The sequence below is a fragment of the Callithrix jacchus genome, chromosome 9 (assembly GCF_049354715.1).
Source record: "Callithrix jacchus isolate 240 chromosome 9, calJac240_pri, whole genome shotgun sequence".
NCBI classification, from domain to species: Eukaryota; Metazoa; Chordata; class Mammalia; order Primates; family Cebidae; genus Callithrix; species Callithrix jacchus.
The window spans coordinates 122,415,535-122,438,094 of NC_133510.1; the positions used below are offsets into that span (position 1 = coordinate 122,415,535).

Genomic DNA, 22,560 nt, shown 5'->3' on the forward strand with positions numbered 1-22,560 from the left:
AGAAAGAAAGAAAGAAAGAAAGAAAGAAAGAAAAGAAAAGAAAAGAAAAGAAAAGAAAAGAAAAGAAAAGAAAAGAAAAACAAATAATTATCCTTGGCTACAAAAATAACAAGGGTAATGCCAGTCCAAGGTTGGCCAGGCAGTTGCTGAGCAGATGTCCTTTCAGAAGTGTGTGTGTGTAAGGTTGCAACGGCTTTTGTGTGAGGTTGTGGTTTTGTAGTCTTTTGTGATGGTTTTTGTTATCAGGCATACACGCTTGGGAACTCTCTCTTCATGGCCTTCCCAGGCTCTATTTGTCAGGGTTTTCTTAACACTAGCGACCCCCTGTTGATTCCGACAACTTTCACAAGGTGTTCGTTTGTTCATTCACTCACTCATTAGCCAGTTCAAGGCCCTTCACAGCACGGCCCCTGCCAATCCCCACTTTCACCTATAACCCCTTTTCTTCCCCCTCACTCAGCTCTGTTGTGTTCCCTGAAACTAAAAATTTTGTAAAGATTAAATAAAATATGCAAAAGCCTGGTAAGTAGGAACTCAGCAACAAATACTCATCCTTTCTCTTAGCTGTTTATTCTCTCTCGTTTCTTCTTTTTCTGCTCTTCTTGCCCACGGGTTTTCTTCTCTTGCTGGGTCCTGCATCCTGGGCTTCTCTTCCAGACACCTGAGATTCCAGTCTCCTAAAGAGGCTGGAGTCTGACCCTCCATGCCCATGCAAGCTCCTCCTCCTGTCTCCATGCGGAGCTCCCAGGCAGGCCCAAGTACTAGGAGAAGGACTCACAAGAAAGAGCAAGTTCAGGGAAAGAAAACTTTGGATGTTTCCAGGTTTTAGAGAAGACGCAGAAGAAAGGGAATGCTGCTTGAGCCATGCAAAGGAAACTGCTGAGACCTGGGCAAGGCATGGCGTCCAGTCCTGGCTCCCACAATAATTAGGTGTGTGACTGTAGGCAGAGCTCCCAACCTCTTTAGGCCTTGGTTCACCCATTTATGCAACCCAGATAGCCACAGGGATCCTCTTTCCCTTAAGAGCTATATAAAATTGGTAGATACGCTTCATATGAACTAGAAAATCTGGCACCTTCAGCAAGGATTCTGTGAACTCCCAGCTTCACAGCTCTTCTTTTGGTCTTCTATTTAGGGATCATCTTGATGTCTCACTCATGGGGTCCGATTCTGCACTGGGGAAGGCAGAAGAGGAATCCAGTTTCTTTCTTAATCTCCACCAAGCTAACCACTCACATGAGGTATCTGTGTGAATGAGTGTATTGTGGTCACCTATTGTGTGTACCACCCACCACTGAGTCTCCTTAGTGAACCCACTTTTGCAGAAACAACTCCTTCCTTGCCCACTTCAACCCAAGTGGAGGTGGAGGTGCCCCCATGGCCAGTTCCAAAGGTGAACACATGATACACTCCCAGCCAACCAGAGCAGTCCATCTCCCTGGCCACTGATTGGTTCAAAGATGGTCATGTGACCCTAGTCAATCAAATGACAGTACTGGGTCTTCTTGGGGAAGAAAAAAATATGTATTGGAAATCAATACCTGAAAGCAAAGTCAAAATAGAAGATACATGAAGTGGCCAAGCACAGTGGCTCACACTTGTAATCCCAGCAGTTTGAGAGGCCGAGGCAGAGGGATCACCTGAGGTCAGGCTTTCAAGACCAGCCTGGTGAACGTGGTGAAACCCCGTCTCTACTAAAAATACAAAAAATTAGCTGGACATGGTGGCATATGCCTATAATCTCAGCCACACAGGAGGCCAAGGCATGAGAATTGCTTGAACCCAGGGGGCAGAGGTTGCTGTGAGCAAAGATCACACCACTGCATTCCAGCCTGGGCAACAGAGTGAGACTCTGTCTCAGAAAAAAAAAAAAAAATATATATATATATATATATATATATATATATATATATATATATGAGACACAAAGTTTCATCTATTTTTGTATTTTGTTTATTTCTTTTCAAATAATTTTAACTTTTATTTTAGATTCAGGGACACGTGCAGGTTTGTCACGTGGGTATATTGCATGTTGCTGAGATTTGGAGTACCACTGATCCCATCCCCAGGTACTGAGCATAGTACCCAATAGTTAGTTTTTCAATCTTTGCCCCTCTTCTTCCTTCCCCCACCTGGTAGTCCCCAGGTGTTTGTCTGTTGTTTCCATCTTTATGTCCATGTGTACCCAACATTTAGCTCCCACTGATATGTGAGAACATGAGATATTTGGTTTTCTATTACTGTGTTAATTTGCTTTGGATAATGACCTCCAGCTGCAGCCATGTTGCTTAAAGGCCATGATTTTGTTCTTTTTTATGGCTACATAGTATTCCATGGTATATATGTACCACATTTTCTTTATCCAATCCACCAGTGATGGGCACCTGGGTTGATTCCATATATTTGCTACTGTGAATAGTGCTGTAGTGAGGGACACTAAGTTTCTATGCCATTAATTAAGGCCCTGGATCCAGCCATGACTAGTGTACTCAATTTCACAAGCAAACAAACACTCCTAGCTTATTTGTTCTTCATCCAATTTGAGTTGTTTTTCTATCACTTGTTCCTGAAAGAGATCTCACTAAATGTTAAACCTTACTGAAAACTACTGAAAATTCAGCAAACAGATACATTTATAGGACAGCAAATAACATGAATAAATAATATAAATTCAGTATTACATATTCTTTTTCTTCTTCTTCTTTTTTTTGTTTTTTTTTTTTTTGAGACAAAGTCTTTCTCTGTCACCAGAGCTGGAGTGTAGTGGCGCAATCTCAGCTTACTGCAACCTCCGCCTCCTGGGTTTAAGCGATTTTCCGGCCTCAGCCTCCCAAGTAGCTGGGACTACAGGCACGTGCCACCATGACCAGCTAATATTTGTATTTTTAGTAGAGAAGGGGTTTCACCATGTTGGCCAGGATGGTCTTGATCTCTTGACCTCGTGATCGGCCTGCCTCGGCCTCCAAAAGTGCTGGGATTACAGGCAAGAATCAGGGTGTCCAGCCCACATACTCTTTTTTTCTAAAGTTCTTTGTCTTCTTAACTCAGGTTCTGCCCTCCCCCTGCACTGTCTATTCCAAATTCCTGTTTATTCCTTGTGTGGAGTGGTTCAATTACACCCTCCTCAGCAGCATCCCTCTCAGTAAGCATTTATGAAGGTATTTCCCTAAACAAAGAGAATTCCCTCCCTGAGGGGAATTCTCATACCAGTTATTGCTAAAGTTAAATTTTCACTTCTCTGCATATCAAATGAAGAGGCCTGGACAAGACCTCCTCTATAACTCCATACAACTTCAAAACTCTGGAGTTCAAAATATAATAAAGCCATTAAAATTGTGCCCTATGTAGGAGAATGTTTTCCAAAATGCAAGTCACAATCCATTAATGGGTCTTGAAATCAATGTACTGGGTCATAACCAGCATTTTTTCTTTAAATGAAAGAGAATAAAATAGAAAATAACAGAGTATATAATGTATAATGGAAGTGTGAATTGGTTCATGAAACTTTTATTTGGTTATAAATATATACGCGCTGTACACATACTGTACTGAATTGTAGTTTAAAATGTATTTCTCACAACGTGTACAATTGTAAAAGCCAATGGGGTAAATCAGCATTCACTGAGAGAAAGATATCATTAAGTTAAAAGTAATATACTTAATGTGATGCAAGTTTTGTTTAAAAAACAACAGATATAGAAATATAAAAAAATACGGAATTACATCTAACAAAAAGCTAAATTACTATGCCTTCAGGAAGAGGGGAATTATGGTATTTTTCCTTTTCATATGAATACCATGGGGGTTATCTAATTTTTTTTTTTTGTAAAGATGGTGGGGTTCACCATGTTGCCCAGGATGGTCTCAAACTCTTAAACTCAAGTGATCCACTTGCCTCAGCCTCCCAAAGTGCTGGGATGACAGGCATGAGCCACTGTACCCTGACAGTCCTTTTATCATTATTATTATACTTTAGGTTCTAGAGGACATGTGCAGAATGTGCAGGTTTGTTTGTTAACATGATACTTTTTTAAAAACATATTTTACTTCTACAGTAAAAAAACATTAAAGCTTGTTTTCGTTTTGAAAAATAAATAGTCACGTATTGCTTAATGACAGGAACACATTCTGGGAAATGTGTCCTTAGGTAATTTCATCATTGTGTAAACATCATAGATTGTACTTACATAGGCCTAAATGCACAGTTCACTCCATATACAATATATAGTACAGCCCATTACTCCTAAGCTGCAAACCTGCATATAGCATGTTACTGTACTGAATACTATAGGCAATTGTAATACAGTGGTAATTATTGTGTATCTAAACGTAGAAAATATGTCTAAAAGATAAAAGTGGGGTTGGGTGCAGTGGCTCACACCTGTAATTTCAGCGCTTTGGGAGGCTAAGGCAGGCGGATCACAAGGTCAGGAGTTCAAGACAAGCCTGGCCAACATTGTGAAACCCCATCTCTGCTAAAAAAAAAAAAATTAAAAAATTAGCTGGGCATGGTGGTGTGTGCCTGTAATCTCAGCTACTGGGGAGGCTGAGGCAGGAGAATTACTTGAATCTAGGAGGCAGAGGTTGCAGAAAGCCAAGATAGCACCACTGCACTTCAACCTGGGCAACAGAACAAGACTCCGTCAAAAAAAAAAAAAAGATCAAAACTGTACACCTGTGTAGGATACTCACCATGTATGGAACTTACAGGTCCAGAGGTTGCTCTGGGTGAGTCAGTGAGTGGTTAGTGAGTGTGAAGGCCTTGGACATTCGTGTATACTACTAAAACTTTATAATAAATTAATTTTAGCTTATTGTAACTTTTTTACTTTATAAGCTATTACTTTTTTAAATTTTTTCACTCTCATAACATTTAGCTTAAAACAAATAACTTTTACCTCTGTACAACATATTTTGCTGTACAAAAATACTTGCTTTCTTTATATCCTTATTCTATACACCTTATTGTGCTTAAACACTTTTTACTTTTTTAACCTTTTTTGTTAAAAACTAAGAGACAAACACACAATTGGTCTAGGCCTACACAGGGTCAGAACATCAGCATCGCTGTCTCCCATCTCCACAGCTCATCCCACTGGGAGGTCTTCAGGGCCAATGACGTGCATGGAGCTGTCATCTTCGATGATGATGATGCCTTCTGGATACCTCCTGAGGGACCTGCCTGCGGCTGTCTTCTAACACGTTTATATAAGTGGAAGGAGTACACTCTAACAATTAAAAAATATAGTAAACGCATAAACCAGTAACAGTCATTTATTATCATTATCCAGTATTACGTACTGTGCATGGTTGGATGTACTATACTTTTATATTACTGGCAGTGATATTGTTTCCACCGACATTGCCACAAACACGTGAGCAATGCCTTGTGCTAAAACATTTGATGACTATGACGTCACTAGGTGATAGGAATTTTTCAGCCCCATTCTAATCTCAGGAGACCATTGTGCAATACATGGTTGGTTATTGATGAAACCTCATTTGCAGTGCATGACTACACTTCTAAAAACCATCAAAGAAGAATATCTGAAAGAAATAGACCCAAATCTTAACAGTGCCAATTTCTAGGTGTTTTTTTATATTTTTCTCTTTTGTTAACTCTGCATTTTACACATTTCTCATGATAAACAGGATTACTGTAAAAGTAAGAGGGGGAAAAATGTGTTTTGTTTTGTTTGAATTCCAAGATTCTTCAGTAGGAGAAAGGGGTTTGCAAACAAATCTTGAAAATTCAGAAAACAGGCCGGGTGCAGTGGCTCACACCTGTAATCCAAACAATGGGAGGCCCAGGCAGGAAGATCATCTGAGGTCAGGAGTTCCAGACCAGCCTGGCCAACATGATGAAACCCCATCTCTACAAAAATACAAAAAATTAGCTGGGCATGATGGTGGGTGCCTGTAATCCCAGCTACTTGGGATGCTAAGGTGGGAGAATCACTTGAACCAGGATGGGGAGGAGGTTGCAGTGAGCTGAGATTGCACCATCGCACTCCAGCCTGGGTGACAGAGTGAGACTCGGTCTCAAAAAAAAAAAAGAAAATTCAGAAAACATAGATAGTCAAGGGAAAGTAAGGCTGGGTGGAGCCGGGTGGGGAGGGGAGGGTGGGTGGGGTGGGAAAATATGCAAATCTTTTGCATTGATTTTCCACATCCGTGAGTTCCTTTTCTCCTTTTAGCTACTATCTGATGAAGGTATATGTGACAATGTAACTATTATATATTCCAAATGTCATATTCCTCAACATCTGTTTGAAAGAGAATAATTTATTGAGAAAGAAGTGTCACTGAAGCTCAGAGAAAGAAAGACAGTTTCTACCCAAGTGCCCCAAGTCGGGCGACAGCTAGGCTGGAAACGGTAGTGTGCCTCTGAGACTGTCCTTGAGCAGAATCCAGACAGTGACAGAGGACAAACCGAAAGAGAGGGGGCAGAGAGAGACTCCAAGGAAGATATTGTCAGGAAATTGACAAATGGCACCACCCGGTCTAGATCATCTGAACAATGATGCCTGAAACAAAGTGAAAGCGAAAGTGTAGCCACCCCAATAGTTCATCCAATTGTGAGTTCAAAATTGTAAGTCATAAGAATAAATTATAAGGAAAAAATAGGAAGAAGAGAGAAAGAAGGGAGAGAGATAAAAAGAAAGCAATGGCGGTAAACTAAATTCTTGCCTGTCGTGTTTTCAGAAGATCAGGAAGAAAAGAATCACAGAAAAGAGATGCATTTGGGACAGAAACACACAAATGTAAACATTCCATCCTTGTCTTGCTGATGAATCTAGCAGCCTCACCTACAACATTCAGCCCTCTGGAAGAAATGGTTGTGCCCAAGCTTTGTGCCTGGACTAAAAGGTCATTTGTTCTTACCTCTTCATCTCTGATGATAACACTTTTCTCTTTGCTTCTATGTGCAAAATGGGGAATAGCACTGACATTTATTTTTATTTGCATTTTTTGGGGGCGAGGGGAGGGATCCTTGCTCAGTTGCCCAGGCTGGAGTGCAGTGGCACAGTCTCGGCTCACTGCAACCTCCGCCTCCTGGGTTTAAGCAATTCTGCCTCAGCCTCTCAAGTAGCTTGGATTACAGGCACCCACCACCACACCTGGCTAGAGATGGGGTTTCACCATGTTGGCCAGGCTGGTCATGAACTCCTGATCTTAAGTTATCTGCCCACCTTGGTCTGCGTATTTTTAAAATAATGCACACATGTGAGTTAGAAAAAAAAATCAAACAGTATGAAAGGCAACTAGTTTAAAGTAAGTTACATTCTATGCTATGCTAAAGTAAGTTACATTCTATTCTAGTTACGTTCTTCCACTTGCCCCCAGATCTACTTTCTACCTCTATGGCACCTACCAGGCTCACAGGCCCCTGGCTTCTATGTGTGTTGAGCCAACAGGAGGCACTGGCAGGAGATTAGGGGAAAGGATCAGGATGTGCCCTGGGCATTTATTTCTCTGGCATTCTTCCTTCAGGGTTGCCTCAAACCAGCAGAATCTTTCAACTAGAGATTACTGCTTCTTTTCAGGGGGCCTCAACATGATCTCTCTCCTGCCTGCTGCTGGTAACCACTCCCTCTCCTTGTCCCATGAGGATTAGGAGTGGCCACAGTGTCACTGATTCTATCCCTGGGTTACGTTACTGTCTCCTATGTTCCACTGCACTCCCATTTGTGTAAATGGCCCCTTTGTAAATGAGCCTTCCTTATATCATCTTAATATGAGTCTGCCACTGTGTCTTGCTGGGGCCCTGACTGACACACCCTCCCATTCCTCCTCCTTCCTCAGTGCTATTGTTCCCTACTTCAAGGTAACCACTGGTACAATTTCTTGGGTATCCTCCTATCCTTCCAGATCTCTCTCTCTAATGTTAATGTATGATATACTTTACATATACATATATATATACACACATATACATATATATGTATACAGACACACACACACATATATATCTGTATATACAAATATATATATATATATTTGTGTGTGTGTGTGTGTGTGTGTGTGTGACAGAGCTTCACTCTTTCACCCAGGCTGGTGTGCAGTGGTGCAATCTCAGCTCACTGCAACTTCTGCCCGCTCTGTTCAAGGGATTCTCCTGCCTCAGCCTCCTGAGTAGCTGGGATTATAGGCACCTGCCACCATGCCTGGCTAATTTTTGCATTTTTAGTAGAGACAGGGTTGCACCATATTGGCCAGGCTGGTCTTAAACTCCTGACCCCAGGTGATCCACCCACCTTGGCCTCCCAAAGTGCCAAAATTACAGGCATGAACCACTGCACCTGGCCTATTTATATCCTCTTTAAAGGAAAACTTAATGTATCTTGCAGATTGTGCTGAATACATTTTGCATACCTATTCCACTTCTGCCCAATCCACTTGCCACTTTTCTCCCCTTGCTCTGTGTTTCTGGAGGCTAACCTGTGTGGACTTTATCACTGTGGCATCTAGTTGGGCTTTGATAATTGGAGGTCAACTGGCAAGGAAAGGAACTTACAATAGACAAGAAGGCAGGAGGAAAGTGAGCTTGGGGTGTTTATTTCTTCTCCCTCCCTGAGAGGTTGTCATGGCCGGCTGCTTTCCTCTTCAGAAGGCTGCCGCTTCGTTGGCAGCTTTCTTTTACAGGTTCTCATTCTGTTAACTCTTCCCTCCCTTTGTCCCTTCAGATCTAGGGGTGGTAACAGCTTCCCATTGTTGCCAGTCTTGAAACACTGCACAATCTGTTATTGGTTTCTGCTCATTCAGACTGCACCTTTGTAAGTAACCCGTCAAACTCTCTTCAATTATTTCCCTATGACTATGTCATGTCTCTTTCTGGTGCCCTGACTGACATCTAGATCATCCCATAGCCATACATAGAGCACGACTTCATTATAATTTTAAAACTGAGTGGTATTCTGTTGTAAGACTGTAACATAATTTATTTAACCGGGTCTATATTAATAGATGTTTTAAGTTGGAAGGAATACTTTTTCACAACCTACTAAGTGCCTGGTGTATGTTTTACATAAAATATCTCATTTGGCCCTCACATCCAAACTGTGGGATGGGTAATACCATTATATCCATTTATGAGAAGAGAAAGGGCTCAAGGTTATATATGTAGTAAATACAGATGCAGGATTTAAACCCAGAATTTAATTCAGGCAGAACTGAATACGAAGCCCATGGGATATTGGATTCTGGTATAAATCTTAAGATTTGCCCTCAATAACAATGTTGCCATTTGTTTTATTTTTATAGCTTTCGTGTATTTTAAAATAAACTTAACTATTAAAGTGTAACATCCGTATATACAGAAAAATACACAGATGAGAATCCACAGCATTTAATGTCACAAAATGAACGCACTCATGGAATCACCACCCCAAGCAAGAGACAGAGCATTATCAGCAGCACAGACACTCCTCAGGCCCACCTCAGTTATCATTTCCCCTTTTTCGCAAAGATAATATCATTCTCTTTTCTTCTTGGCTTAATATAATGTTGTATCTATCTACTGAGTACTTAACTTTAGTTATTACACCATATAATTATAGACTTGCTGGCCTGGATGGAGTAATAGAGATTGAATGTACCCTTCTGCCCCAAATATTAGAAGATCAAACAATGTTTATATTAAATAAGAGTTTTTAGCCAGGCACAGTGGCTCATGCCTGTAATCCCAGAGCTTTAGGAGGCTGTGGTGGGTGGATCACCTGAGGTCAATAGTTTGAGATCAGCCTGGCCAACATGGTAAAACCCCATTTCTACTAAAAATACAAAAATTAACTGGGTGTAATGGTGTACACCTGTAAACCCAGCTACCCAGGAGGCTGAGGCAGGAGAATTGCTTGGACCCAGGAGGCAGAGGTTGCAGTGAGCCAAGATTGCACCACTGCACTTCAGCCTGGGCAGTAAAGTGAGATTCTGTCTCAAAAAAAAAAAAAAAAGAGTTTTTAAGACATTGGGCATCAGCCAATGAAGGACAGTTATCTCTGAGAGACAGAAAACCAATAAGCATGGTGAGCCCTGCAGTAGCCCTGATTTACAGGCTGGAGGGTTTCCAGACTGCAGCGCAGGAAGAGAGAATGACAGTCTGTGGCTGAGGAGATGAAGCCAGCAGTTCAGGGAGGCCAAGACATCTAGAACTCCCAGGGAAAGGTACCAAAGAGGATAGGGCTGCACAGCAAAAGAATTCAGGCAATCCTCAGAAGGTTTCTCTTGAGTCTCCAGCTGAGTAGTGACCAGCGCATGCATGTGAGCAAACGAATGGAGACTACGAAAGAGCCATCCAAAGAGATTACAGAGGGCAATATTCAGATCTCATGGAGGGCCAGGACAGGTGTCTGTTCCAGCTCTCCAGACTGGAAAAGCTCACAATTTATGGGGCATCATAAAGGCCTGTCTCAATAATGGGGCAAGATGAGTCCTAAAATAAATCTGCCTAAAAAGCCTTAAAAGCAAAACTTGAAAGAGTCAAACTTAACTATGTCCCAGAATAAGGCTCTTAAGCATACAAAAATATCCAGTACCTAACAAGGTAAAAGTTTCAATGTCTGGCATCCAATAAAAAATTACCAGGCATATAAAAAATTAGAAAAATATCCATAATAATATAAAAATCAAACAATGGAAACTGACTCTGAAATGACAGCTATTAATAGATGAGTATATTAAAACTATTCAGTAGCTAGAAGAAAGATTGAACATGTTAAGTAGAGTCATGAAAGATAAAAAGAAGACTGAAATTTTACCTCTACAGGGAAAACAACAATGTCTGAGATGAAAACTACACTGAATGGGATTGATAAATATTAAAGAGGGAAAGATTAATGAACTTGATGACACAAAAATATCTATTTTCTTGAATAATATGTTAGTGCTAGTTATTTTAAAGTCTGTATCTGATAACTCTAATACGTGGATCTTTGGGGGTTTGCTTCTATTGTTCCTTATTTCTCTTGATTTTCTGTTATCTGGGCCTATCTCCTAGCATGCTGGTAATATTTTACTGACTGCCAGACAATGTGCATGAAAAAAATGTCTATATTTATTTTGAAAATCTGAGTAGTATTATCACATTTCATAGAGAAATAATTTTGACTTCTGACCATCAGTTATAGAAGAGAGGATCACCTTAATTTAGTCAGGGATTGAGTTGAATGAAAGTTGAGTTTTAGTCTTTGCAAAGGCTGGTCTATTTCCTGTTTACCTTCATTCTTAGTAGAGTCCATCAGTGGATTCTAAATGGAAGGAAAGAAGGAAGGGAGGGAAGGAGGAAGGAATGGAGGGAGAGAGATACTTTCAAGGGGCAAGGGACTTGGAAACTAATAATGATAGCTTCAATTTATTTGTACCAATTTTATGTTATGTATTTTATACCTAGGACATGTGTTAACATATTTTATGCCTACTACATGTTTTAATATATGTTTTATATCTAATATATGTAGATGACAGATATAGATATACAGACAGATAGATAATTATGTCAACCCCCTAATGGCCTTACAAGTTTGGTGGAAATATTAATTTTTAGTCTGCATAATAGATAGATTGGAGCTTGTATAAGTTAGGAAATTTACTTAAAGTAACAGGGACAATGTATGTGATGAAAAAGCAGAATTTGAACTCAATTCTGTTCAGCTTAAATTCCAGGCTCTTCCTTCCTACACCCATAGTGCCTCTCAGCCTAATGCACACCCACCCTCAAGCCTGGCTCTCATGACTGTACAGTCAAGGTGGCCTACCTCTTGTGTGAGAGTCTATTTTAAAATCCCAAATAGGATTTTCAGAGACTGGGGTGGGAAACAGCTCTCTAGGTAGAAAAGAGTTAAGCTAGTCAACTCTTTCCAATGCAGATGACAAAAATCTCAACTCAAATCATTTGAAGGAGAATGGTAAAAACAAACACAGCTGCAGCAACAACAAAATGGTGTTCACGGACTCACATAAATGGAATTTGGGGATAGTGCTAGCCTCAAGCCCACCTGGATTCAGGCACACAAACACATTTCATTAGAATTCAGTCTCTCTCTTCAATCTGCTTTCTCTCTAACAGAAAGGCTTTTCTTTATGGCACACACCTCAGACAGAGTCCAGTTCATATCTCTCTAGTTCCATGACTTGAAAGGATGTCCCCCTCATTTGACTGTCTTACAAAAAAATTATCTAGAAGATAATTCTGATTGGCCCAGTTTGGGTGACATTCTTATTCCTGATGCAGTCACTGTAGTCAGGAGGAAATAGGGTTTCCTATTCTATGGACTTAGGTGATGAGCTCATTCCTGTGACCCTCACAAGAATCCCATTATAGGAGTAGGATGGGACCAGTTCTCCAATGGAAGTGTAGATTCTGAACAGCAAAAGTGGTAAATGACAGCTACATGAGGTTTTGGCTATATGTACTGGCACTAGGCACCTACAATGTCCACAGGTGTAGACATTGAGCTAAAGTCTATCTCAAGGCTCCAAAACCAATAAAATATCATCATATCTTCAAGATACTGCCCAGGGTAGAGTAAGGATAAAAAACAGACCATTTCCTGGCCATACTGCCCAAAGTAATTTATAGATTCAATGCTATCCCTGTCAAATTATCCTTGGCCTTCTTCACAGAATGGGAAAAAACCATCTTAAACTTTGTATGGAACTAAAAAAGAGCCCACATAGCCAAGACAATTCTAAGCAAAAAGAACAAAGCTGGAGGCACCACGCTACCTGACTTCAAACTATATTACAAGGATATAGTAATCAAAACAGCATGGTACTGGTACCAAAACAGAGATATAGACCAACCAAACAGAACAGAGGCCTCAGAATTAACACCATACTTCTACAACCATCTGATCTTTGACAAACCAGACAAAAACAAGCAATGAAGAAAGGATCCCCTGTTTAATAAATGGTCTTGGGAAAACTGGCTAGCCATATGCAGAAAGCAGAAACTGGGCCCCTTCCTTACACCTTATGCAAAAATTAACTCCAGATGGATTAAATATTTAGATATAAGACCTAACACCATAAAAACCCTAGAAGAAAACCTAGGCAATACCATTCAGGACATAGGCATCGTTAAGGACTTCATGACTAAAACACCAAAAGCAATGGCAACAAAAGCCAAAATAGACAAATGGGATCTAATTAAACTTTAGAGCTTCTGTACAGCAAAAGAAACAATCATTAGACTGAACTGGCAACCAACAGAATGGGAAAAAATTTTTGCAAGCTACCCATCTGACAAAGGGCTAATATCCAGAATCTACAAAGAACTAGAACAAATATACAAGAAAAAGCAAACAGCCCCATCAAAAAGTGGGCAAAAGATATGAACACTGTTCAAAAGAAGATATATATGTGGCCAAGAAACATATGAAAAAATGCTCATCATCACTGGTCATTAGAGAGATGCAAATCAAAACCACATTGAGATACCATCGCACGCCAGTTAGAATGGTGATCATTAACAAATCTGGAGACAACAGATGCTGGAGAGGATGTGGAGAAATAGGAATGCTTTTAAACTGCGGGTGGGAGTATAAATTAGTTCAACCATTGTGGAAGATGATGTGACAATTCTTTAAGGATCTAGAAATAGAAATACCATCTGACCCAGTAATCCCATTACTGGATATATACCCAAAGGATTATAAATCGATCTATTATAAAGACACATGTACATGTATTTCACTGCAACACTGTTTACAATAGCAAAGACTTGGAACCAACCCAAATGCCCATCAAAGATAGACTGGATGAAGAAAATGTGGCACATACACACCATGGAATACTATGTAGCCATAAAAAAGGATGAGTTCATGTCCTTTGCAGGGACATGGATGAATCTGGAAACCATCATTCTCAGCAAACTGACCCATGAAAAGAAAAACAAACACATGCTCTCATTCATAAGTAGGTGTTGAACAATCAGAACACATGGACACAGGAAGGGGAACATCATACACTGGGGTCTGATGGGGGGGTGGAGGGCTAGGGGTGGGATAGCAGGGGGTGGGGAGATTGGGGAGGGACATTAGGAAAATACCTAATGTAAGTTGCAGGGGGATGGAGGCAGCAGACCACCATGGCACATGTATATCTATGTAACAATCCTGCAAGATCTGCACATGTACCCCAGAACTTAAAGTAAAATAAAATAAAAAATAGACCATTTTCTGTCCAGTAATGAGGAGCCAGTTGAACAAGCTGTCAGACAGTTTTAAACTGGAATCCATTTTAGCAAGCACTCATTTAAGAGCCACATTTAACATACATCTATAGAAATGGAAGGTGTTCATATCTTATGTGAAAAAGCAGCTTACAAATAGCATATTTGTAAGTTCCTTACCCTTACCTGTGTGTTAGAATCCCCCAGGAACTTTATTTTTACATAATTGAAAATTCAGTGATGCCTCATATCTAATTTTAAGTTACTGACTATGCAGAGCTGTGCTGCAGTTCTCCTCTGTTATCCCAAACCTCCAGTAAAATCCTACCATACACCACCTTTGGAAAATAGCACTTTGAGGGCATAAATAAATTGGGGTGGAGAGGGGAATGAAGCTGCAGCCAAGAGGAGTGGTATATTCGTTTCTTGGGGCTGTTGTAACCAAATTGGCACAAACTATGTGGATTAAAACAACAGACATTTCTTGTCTTGGTTCTCAAGCTAGAATCCAAAATCAAGACATCACTAGAGCTGTACTCTCTCTCTCTCTGAGGGTTCTAGAGAAGGATTCTTCTTGCCTATTCTTAGCTTTTGGTATTTGTTGGCAAATTTTAGTGGGCTTTTGTTACTGGATTTTTGTTTATTTGTTTGGTTGGTTGTTTTGTTTTTGAGACAGAGTCTCACTCTGTCGCCAGGCTGGAGTACAGTGGTACAATCTCAGTTCACTGCAGCCTCCACCTCGCGGCTTCAGGTGATTACTCCCACCTCAGTCTACTGAGTAGCTGGGACTACAGACACACACCACCATGTCCAGCTAACTTTTGTATTTTTAGTCAAGATGGAGTTTCACCACGTTGGTCAGGCTAGTCTCAAACTCCTGACCTCAAGTGATCCACTTGCCTCAGCCTCCCAAAGTACTGGGATTACAGGAGTGAGCCACTGTGCCCAGCCTGTTACTGTTTTTTGTTGAAGTTGTTTTGTTTGTTAGTTTATTGGCTTGTAGACGTATCACTCCAATCTCTGCCTCCATCATCACCTGGCATTCTCCTTGTGTGTCTCCTGTCTCTAGATCTAAATTTCCCACTCCTTATAAAGACATAAGTCACTGGGCTAGGGCCCATCTTAATCCAAGATAACCTCATCTGCAAAACTTGATCATCTGCAAAAATCCTATTTCCAAATAAGGTCACAGGCACAGACACTGGGGCTGAAGACTCGAACATACCTTTTTCAGAGTGATATCATTGTACGTATGCAGTTAGGAAACTGGCTAGAAGGCACACTGAACAGGACATTGTGAGCTACTTGGAAATTCATGGGAATACTTGGAGGGAGGTACCTTCCGACCTAGGACTGGGGCTTGAGGTGTCTTCTTTGGATGTTAAAGTCAAGACTTCTTCCAGAAAGCTGTAGAAGATCGTCTTCCAGATGGCTTGGAAATCCCAATTGTCTTCATTTCTTGGTTACTTGCAGAAGTAATCTCAGGCTCTTCTGCTGAACAAAACACACACACACACACACACACACACCTTTAAGTAAAAGAACATTAAGACAGTGTGACAGAGTGCTGAAATAAATCACTAAGTTTGGAATTGAAAAAACAGGTTCTTAGACAACCTCCACCACTAACAAATTACTACATGCCAGAGCTTACTTCAATGTCTACATGGGATTAATAGTTCCATAAATCCAATCTGGCCTTCCTCCCAGGACACTGCAGCTTGAAACATACAAAAATGGAAAACATTACTCATGGAGGTAGCTTGGACCCCCTCCTAGACTCCAGTAGGACTCCATATTTGCTAAGAATATTCCTGGAGCCACACTTCTTCCTCTGCTCCTGGGCCAGCTGATATGGTTTGGATCTGTGTCCCCACCCACATCTCCTGTAGAATTAGAATCACCAGTGTTGGAGGTGGAGACTGGTGGGAGGTGACTGGATCGTGGGGCAGTTTCTCATGGCTTAACACCATCTCTTCTTGGTGCTGTCATCGCAATAGTGAGTTCCCATGAGACCTGGTTGTCTAAAGGTATATGGCACCACCCCTACCTCAGTCCTACTCCCACCATGTAAGACACCTGCTCCTACTTTGCCTTCCACCATGAGTAAAAGCTTCTTGAGGCATTCCCAGAAGCAGATATTGCCAGGCTTCCTGTACAGCCTGCAGAACTGTGAGCCAATTAAACAAACGTTTTCTTTTCTTTTTTTTTTTTTTTAATATAAATGACCCAGTCTCAGGTATTTCTTTCTAGCAGTGTGAGAACTGACTAATACACCAGACATAGCAAAGTAAAAAAGAAAAGAGAGTAGAGGCAGGTTAGCATTACATTTTCTTCTCTTCGTTCTCAAAGATCCAAATTCCTCTCTCGCCTGGGGCTGTGGTTTGGAGGACGGAGTAGGAATGGGATGTGGGCCCAGAGACCCCACAAGGGGCACCGTAGCATGCGGTAATTCTCTAATCTAACGAAGGACAGGAATCCGTGAGGTGGTACAAATACACATTATCCAGTGGTATTTCAACCTGGAAGCAGTTCTTCAATAGATTGCCAGCTACCAGGTGTCTAGGGAGCCCCAAGGTTTGCTCTTGCCCTGGGCCCCATAATTTGTAAATCCAGTGCTGACATTTCAGTAAAAATACCCAGAAGGAGTTTTCTGGGTGCTAGGTGCAACACATACAAAAAAGCATATTAAAGATATTCCAAAAATGATGACTTTTCCAATAAGTTTTTAATGCCAAACATATGTATTACTGACTGAAATTCAAGTGTTTACCAGATTTCAAGCTTTCTCTTCAGCTACCCCAGCTGGCGTCTGACACATTCCAAAATTTTTCTTCTACTTTATATGTCTATTTTTAATTTCTGCAGATACTTTTCTTTCTGGCAAACTGGGAAGAGAGAATGCCTGTCGCTTCTTGTCCTTCAGTTTATATGTTGCATAAATCAACCAGGAATTAAGCATTAAACAATCACTTCCTATCTCGGTTGTCAAATATTTCACTGTTGGGGGATGTATTTATGTATCTGAAAATACGCTGGCCTCTCAGTGGTTAAGGGAGGTGAAGAATATCAAGAAACTCTTTATGATAAACTTGAGAGCAATGATAAGAAGGAGATTGTGGAACGAGGTGATCAAAGGAAGGTGAGAGGAAAAAATTCAGGCGCCCTGACAGCGAGCTCTGCTTCAGAGCCTCACTCAGGTCTGACCTCCCTGGATTATTTCAGTCAACACTAACCTGGGTTGGGTTTCCCAGGAGCAGACCCAGGGAAGCAGCTTGGATGTAAGTCGTTTCTTGGGAGGCCATCCCGGAAGTACCAGAAGAGGAGTGGGGAAAGGAGACAAGAAAAGGAAGAAAGCCAGTGTGGGGTATTTGGGTGGAGGAGCCACGTACACAGTGGCGTTTCCTACAAGTCAGTCCTGCAGGGGACCACTGGGGCAGTGTTGACCAGACTCCAGAGTTGTCCTACCTGAGGGGTGAGGAGGCAGAGTTTGCATCCACAAACTCCCATTAGTGGTTGCTTTATGGCTATTCCCATGGGTGTTACCTTCTTGCACTTCTAGCCTGCTCTGTTCAAAGGCACAATGCATTCCTATAGCCCCGTGGTTCCCAAACTGTGTACCAAGGTGCCCCAGAGTGCCACAGCAAATTCACAGAAGAGGCTACAGGTATTTTTAATTTTTGAGGGAAACAGGGCAACATCTACTGAATGCCATGTGGAACGTAGCTCAGTGTCGTGGGCTAAACTGTGCCCCTCTAAGATTTACATGTTGAAGTTCTAACCCCTAGGACCTCAGAAGGTGGCCTTATTTGGAGACAGGGTCTTTACAGATGTCATGACGTTACCATGAGGTCATGAAGGTGGGCCCTCATCTGGGCTCTGCAGGGTGAGAGGTCCGGGTTCCCAAAGTGGGGACACTCTTGACAGGGGACATAGCAAGGATTGTCTTAACTCTTAGCTACAGTTGCCACCAGACACTTTGAACCCCTAGTGTCCAGGAACCAGCAGGTGAAGAGGAGTCACAATTTTGGCAAGGAAAATTGACCCTGATCAGTGATTCCACAGATAGGAGCAGGAAGGAATACATACGGAACCTGAGTGATCCACTTGGGTGCCTTCTGGTAAGTACTCTCTTGATCAGGACTGGAGTCCTTAGCAGAGATTTGGGCACAGATGGGTGTGGAGGAAAGACCATGTGAAGTCGCAGGGAAAAGGCAGCATTTGGCAAGCCAAGGAGAGAGGCCTGAGAAGGAACCAGACCTGCCGATACCTTATCCCAAACTTCTGCCTCAAAACTGTGAGACAATAAATGCCCATTGTGTAAGCCTCCCAGTCTGGGGTGCTTTGTTAGGACAGCCTGAGCTGACTAATATACTCAGTTTCAACAGTAGATTCCACGACATTCTTTTCATGAAATATCTTTGAGAAAGCTGGATTTGGGGCAGTTTCTGTGCTAAAAAAGTGAGAACTGCACAAAAATTAATGTACTGCAGAAAATGATGGTGATGGCGTCCAAACTGATTCCAAGGTTTGAGAAGCTGTGCAGCGCCCGCCAGGTGCACATGCCCCATTGGCAAGCAGTGGCTGCTACTTAAAAAGCAAATACTGTGCTCGCTTCAGCAGCACATATGCTAAAAATGAAAGAATCAAATACAAATATTATTTTCTTTCCACTCGTGTGTATTATTTTTCACATGACTAGGATATAAATACTAAGCTGTGCAGACCTAATGACTTCATAAATGGGATTCTCAATAAGTTTTCTTTTGGCTTAGAGGGGGTGTGAAAAAAATTACTGGGAAGTAAAGGGTGCCAAGAGCCACAAAAGTTTGGAAACTTCTGCTGTAGCCAGAAGAAGGTCTCAGGCAAAATGGCAACAATGGGCTGTCCTTAGGAACTGTGAGTGTCAAGGGAGCATGAGCTGGATTCTGACAGTGTCTGCCACCATCACTGCCCCTCTATACCCATGGAAACTCTAAGCACTAGAAATCTCCTTCACAGTGGTCATGGGATCCAGCAGTATCACATACCACACTACCCAGAAGTAGCTGGCGTCACACAGTTCTGGATCAGTCTATTGAAGCAAGAATAGCCTATTCTATAGTTTGAAGCATATACATCAAATCAGACTTCTATACAACGTTGTGTTTCCAATGGGAACCAAGATCCAGGAACCCCAGATCCGGGAACGTCAGAGATCCAGGAACCAATAAGTGGAACCAGGAGCGGTGCCACTGCCCTCACACCCAATAAGCCACTGAGGGAGTGTGTCCTTTCCATTTCTGCAGCTCTGGGCTCTGCAGGGTGAGAGGTCCAAGTTCCCAAAGTGGGGACACTCTTGCCAGGGGACACAGCATGGATTTGTATTAACTCTTAGCTACAGTTGCCACCAGACACTTTGAATTCCTATGTCCAGGAACCAGTAGGTAAGGAGTCACAATTTTGGCAAGGACAATTGACTCTGATCAGTGATTATACAGATAGAGGCAGGAAGGAATACATATGGAACCTGGATGAGATCCACTTGGGTGCCTCCTAGTGAGTACTCTGTTGATCAGTTTTAAGTAAGAATGGATACATGCAACAACCCTGAGACAATGAGGAGAGCAGATTTACTTAAAGAAAATTCTCAGGAATAAAGATTTTGGTCACTCCACTACCTAAGTCGACAGGACCAAGCTAAGGGTGAGGGGGGATTTAGAATGTATAGTGAAGGAGGAGAAGAACAAACACCAATTTCGGCCCCAATGCCAGTTGCAGTGATGCAGACTATAGTTTGTCCCATGAATTTCCCTTATCTAAGTTTCCTGTCAGGAAAGGATGCCCGCAGGAGCCAGGAGGGAAGGATTGTTCCTTGGACATGCATTCTAAAGTGAATCTATACAGCATAAAAGATGACCTGGAAGGACCATGGACATCTCCGGCTCAGATGTCTCACCAAGAGAATGCTGCAGGGAACATAGTTGATTGACAGATGCTGCATCTTTGAATCCACTGTGTACATCCCACACCCAGCTGTTCCTAGTTAATCAGTGAGCAGAATAGGGGTCCTAGAAAGAGGACTTTCCTGCCCCGTGGGAGATTCATGTATTGGGCAACTTTGGCTGAGGGTCTCCTTGTCAGCCTGGCTGAGACTCTCAGAACTGTGTCTCAGTGCTGGCTTTTCCCACTCAGTCCTTTCTGCTTTCTCCTCTTCAACAGACTTTCCTTGTATACTCCTTCTTCCTTCCCCTTGATCCTTTGCAACCATTTTCCTCAATAAATCCCTAACACATCTAATCTCATTCTGGCATCTTCTTGGAGGATCCCAATTAACACCTTGTATACTGTTTCATTTTGTGTGTGTGCATGTGTGTGTGTGTGTGTGTGTGTGAGAGAGAGAGAGAGAGAGAGAGAGAGAGAGAGAGAGAGAGGAAGAGAGAGAGAGGAAGAGAGAAAGAGAGATTCTTCTCCACCCAGCTAGAGCTAGACTGGGGGATGCCATAAGACCAAAGAGCTTTTCTTATTACCTCTAGGTGGCCCCCAAAAGCATTAAATCATTCTAGAAAATATTTTTGTTCATACGATTTAAAAAGTTAACATTTATTGAGGATTTATTATGTGCCAACTATACTAAATGTTTCATGTACATGATATCTTTTTCATGAATGTACTATTATCTCCATTCTATAATGAGAAAATCAAAGCTTTGAGCAGACAAGTTAAAGTCATACAGCTGCTAAGTGGCTGAACTGGGATTTAGACTCTGGTTCAACTAGCTGCTCAACTACTCCATATGTCAATCTCGGTTTAGAAAGAAGCTTAAATGTCATCTGGCCTAACACCCCCAAGTGATCAAAATCCAAGAAGCCATATAACATTTAGTTGAACACCTCCAGTGCTGGGGAGTTCATCCCCTCTCTAAGGAATATACCCCTTCTTAGAGAAGGGAAATTTATTATTTTGCTTCATCCTCCCAGTAACAGGTATAAAATGGGCATAACCATTCACTACACATGAGTTTTACACACATGATCAAACTGAAGCTTGGAGAAGTGAACTTGACTTAGGTCTTATTGGCAGTAAATGGCAGAACCAGGAATTGAATGCAGGTCTTTTCAGTTCTAGAGCCCTTCTTATTTACAGTTCTCACGTGGCTCTGACAGGTGAGTATTATAACAATGACAAAAGAAATAAGAGCTAATGTTTATTATTGTTTATAACAAAAATTATTATGCATATATTTATTTATATGCATGAGTTATCCCATTTGGTTTTCATCACAGTCCTATGAGAATTATGATCATTGAAAGTGCTCAGTGGCTAAGTCAGTTGGACTCCAGAGGTCACACCTTTTAAAATTATGTTCTGCTGTGTACACATTTCTTCTTATTGAACCCAAACCCTCCTCCTATTCTTTGAGCGAATACAAAACTAGTTGAATTCCTCTTTGCCAAGCTGTTCTACAAAACCATATGAAGACAGCTTTTGTCTGTTCTGCTCAGGGCTGATCATTTCCCATCCTGTCTTATTTTCTCATCCCCTCATCCCCAGCCCTATCTCCCAAACATGATTCCTTTACCTGCTTCATTCTGAAGGTGTCTGCTGATTGCTTAATGCTGCCCACAAAGGAAGCAGGAAAACCAAAACTTCCTGTGAAAGGGAAGGTCAGGGTTAGTCTTCAGGCAATGGTGAGAAAATAATGACTTTCGGCCATCAGTATCTAGAGCTACATGGCTAGGCATTTTGCGTTCTGTAGAGTATCATCTTGCAGTAGATACCTTCTACAGAGAAGATAAACGAGCTGGGTGCTGTGGCTCGTGCCTGCAAACCCAACACTTTGGGAGGCTGGGGCGGGCAGATCACTTGAGGTCAGGAGTTTGAGACCAGCCTGGCCAACATGGTGAAAACCTGTCTCTACTAAAAATACACAAATTAGCTGGGTCTGCCTGGTGGTGCGCCCCTGTAATCCTACTCAGGAGGCTGAGGCAGGAGAATTGCTTGAACCCAGGAGGCTGAGGTTGCAGTGAGCTGAGATCACACCACTGTACTCCAGCCTGGGCAACACAGCAAGACTCTGCTTCAAGAAAAAAAAGAAAGAAAGAGAGAGGCCGTAATGATATCCTAATCCCCAGCAGCTCAAGGTTGAGGGATAAAACATGAATCAGATCAATCCAGTGTGAAACAATGCCAAGGCTAAGGCATTCAAATCCAAACATGGGAAATAAATCTGCTGCAGGCTGGGAACCTACCCCATAGGGTTATTGGAAGGATTAAATGAATTAATGTATTCAAAGTGCTTAGTACAGTACCAAGCACAGAGCGAGTGATCAATAAATATCAGTTAGTATTAACATCTGCTGTGAAATGAACCCTGCACGGTGAGAATGCCTAATTCTTCCTAGGGACGT

At 41.8% G+C, this 22,560-nt stretch overlaps 1 long non-coding RNA gene across 1 annotated transcript; it reads right to left on the reverse strand.

The window, feature by feature from the left end:
• Window positions 1-69: 69 nt before the first annotated feature.
• On the reverse strand, window positions 70-21,898 carry LOC118144364 (uncharacterized). The gene is made up of 3 exons (XR_004729139.3): window positions 21,732-21,898; window positions 15,510-15,661; window positions 70-1,175 (listed from the first exon to the last, which is right to left on the reverse strand). It is a non-coding gene; the product is annotated as an uncharacterized LOC118144364 (long non-coding RNA).
• Window positions 21,899-22,560: the final 662 nt, after the last annotated feature.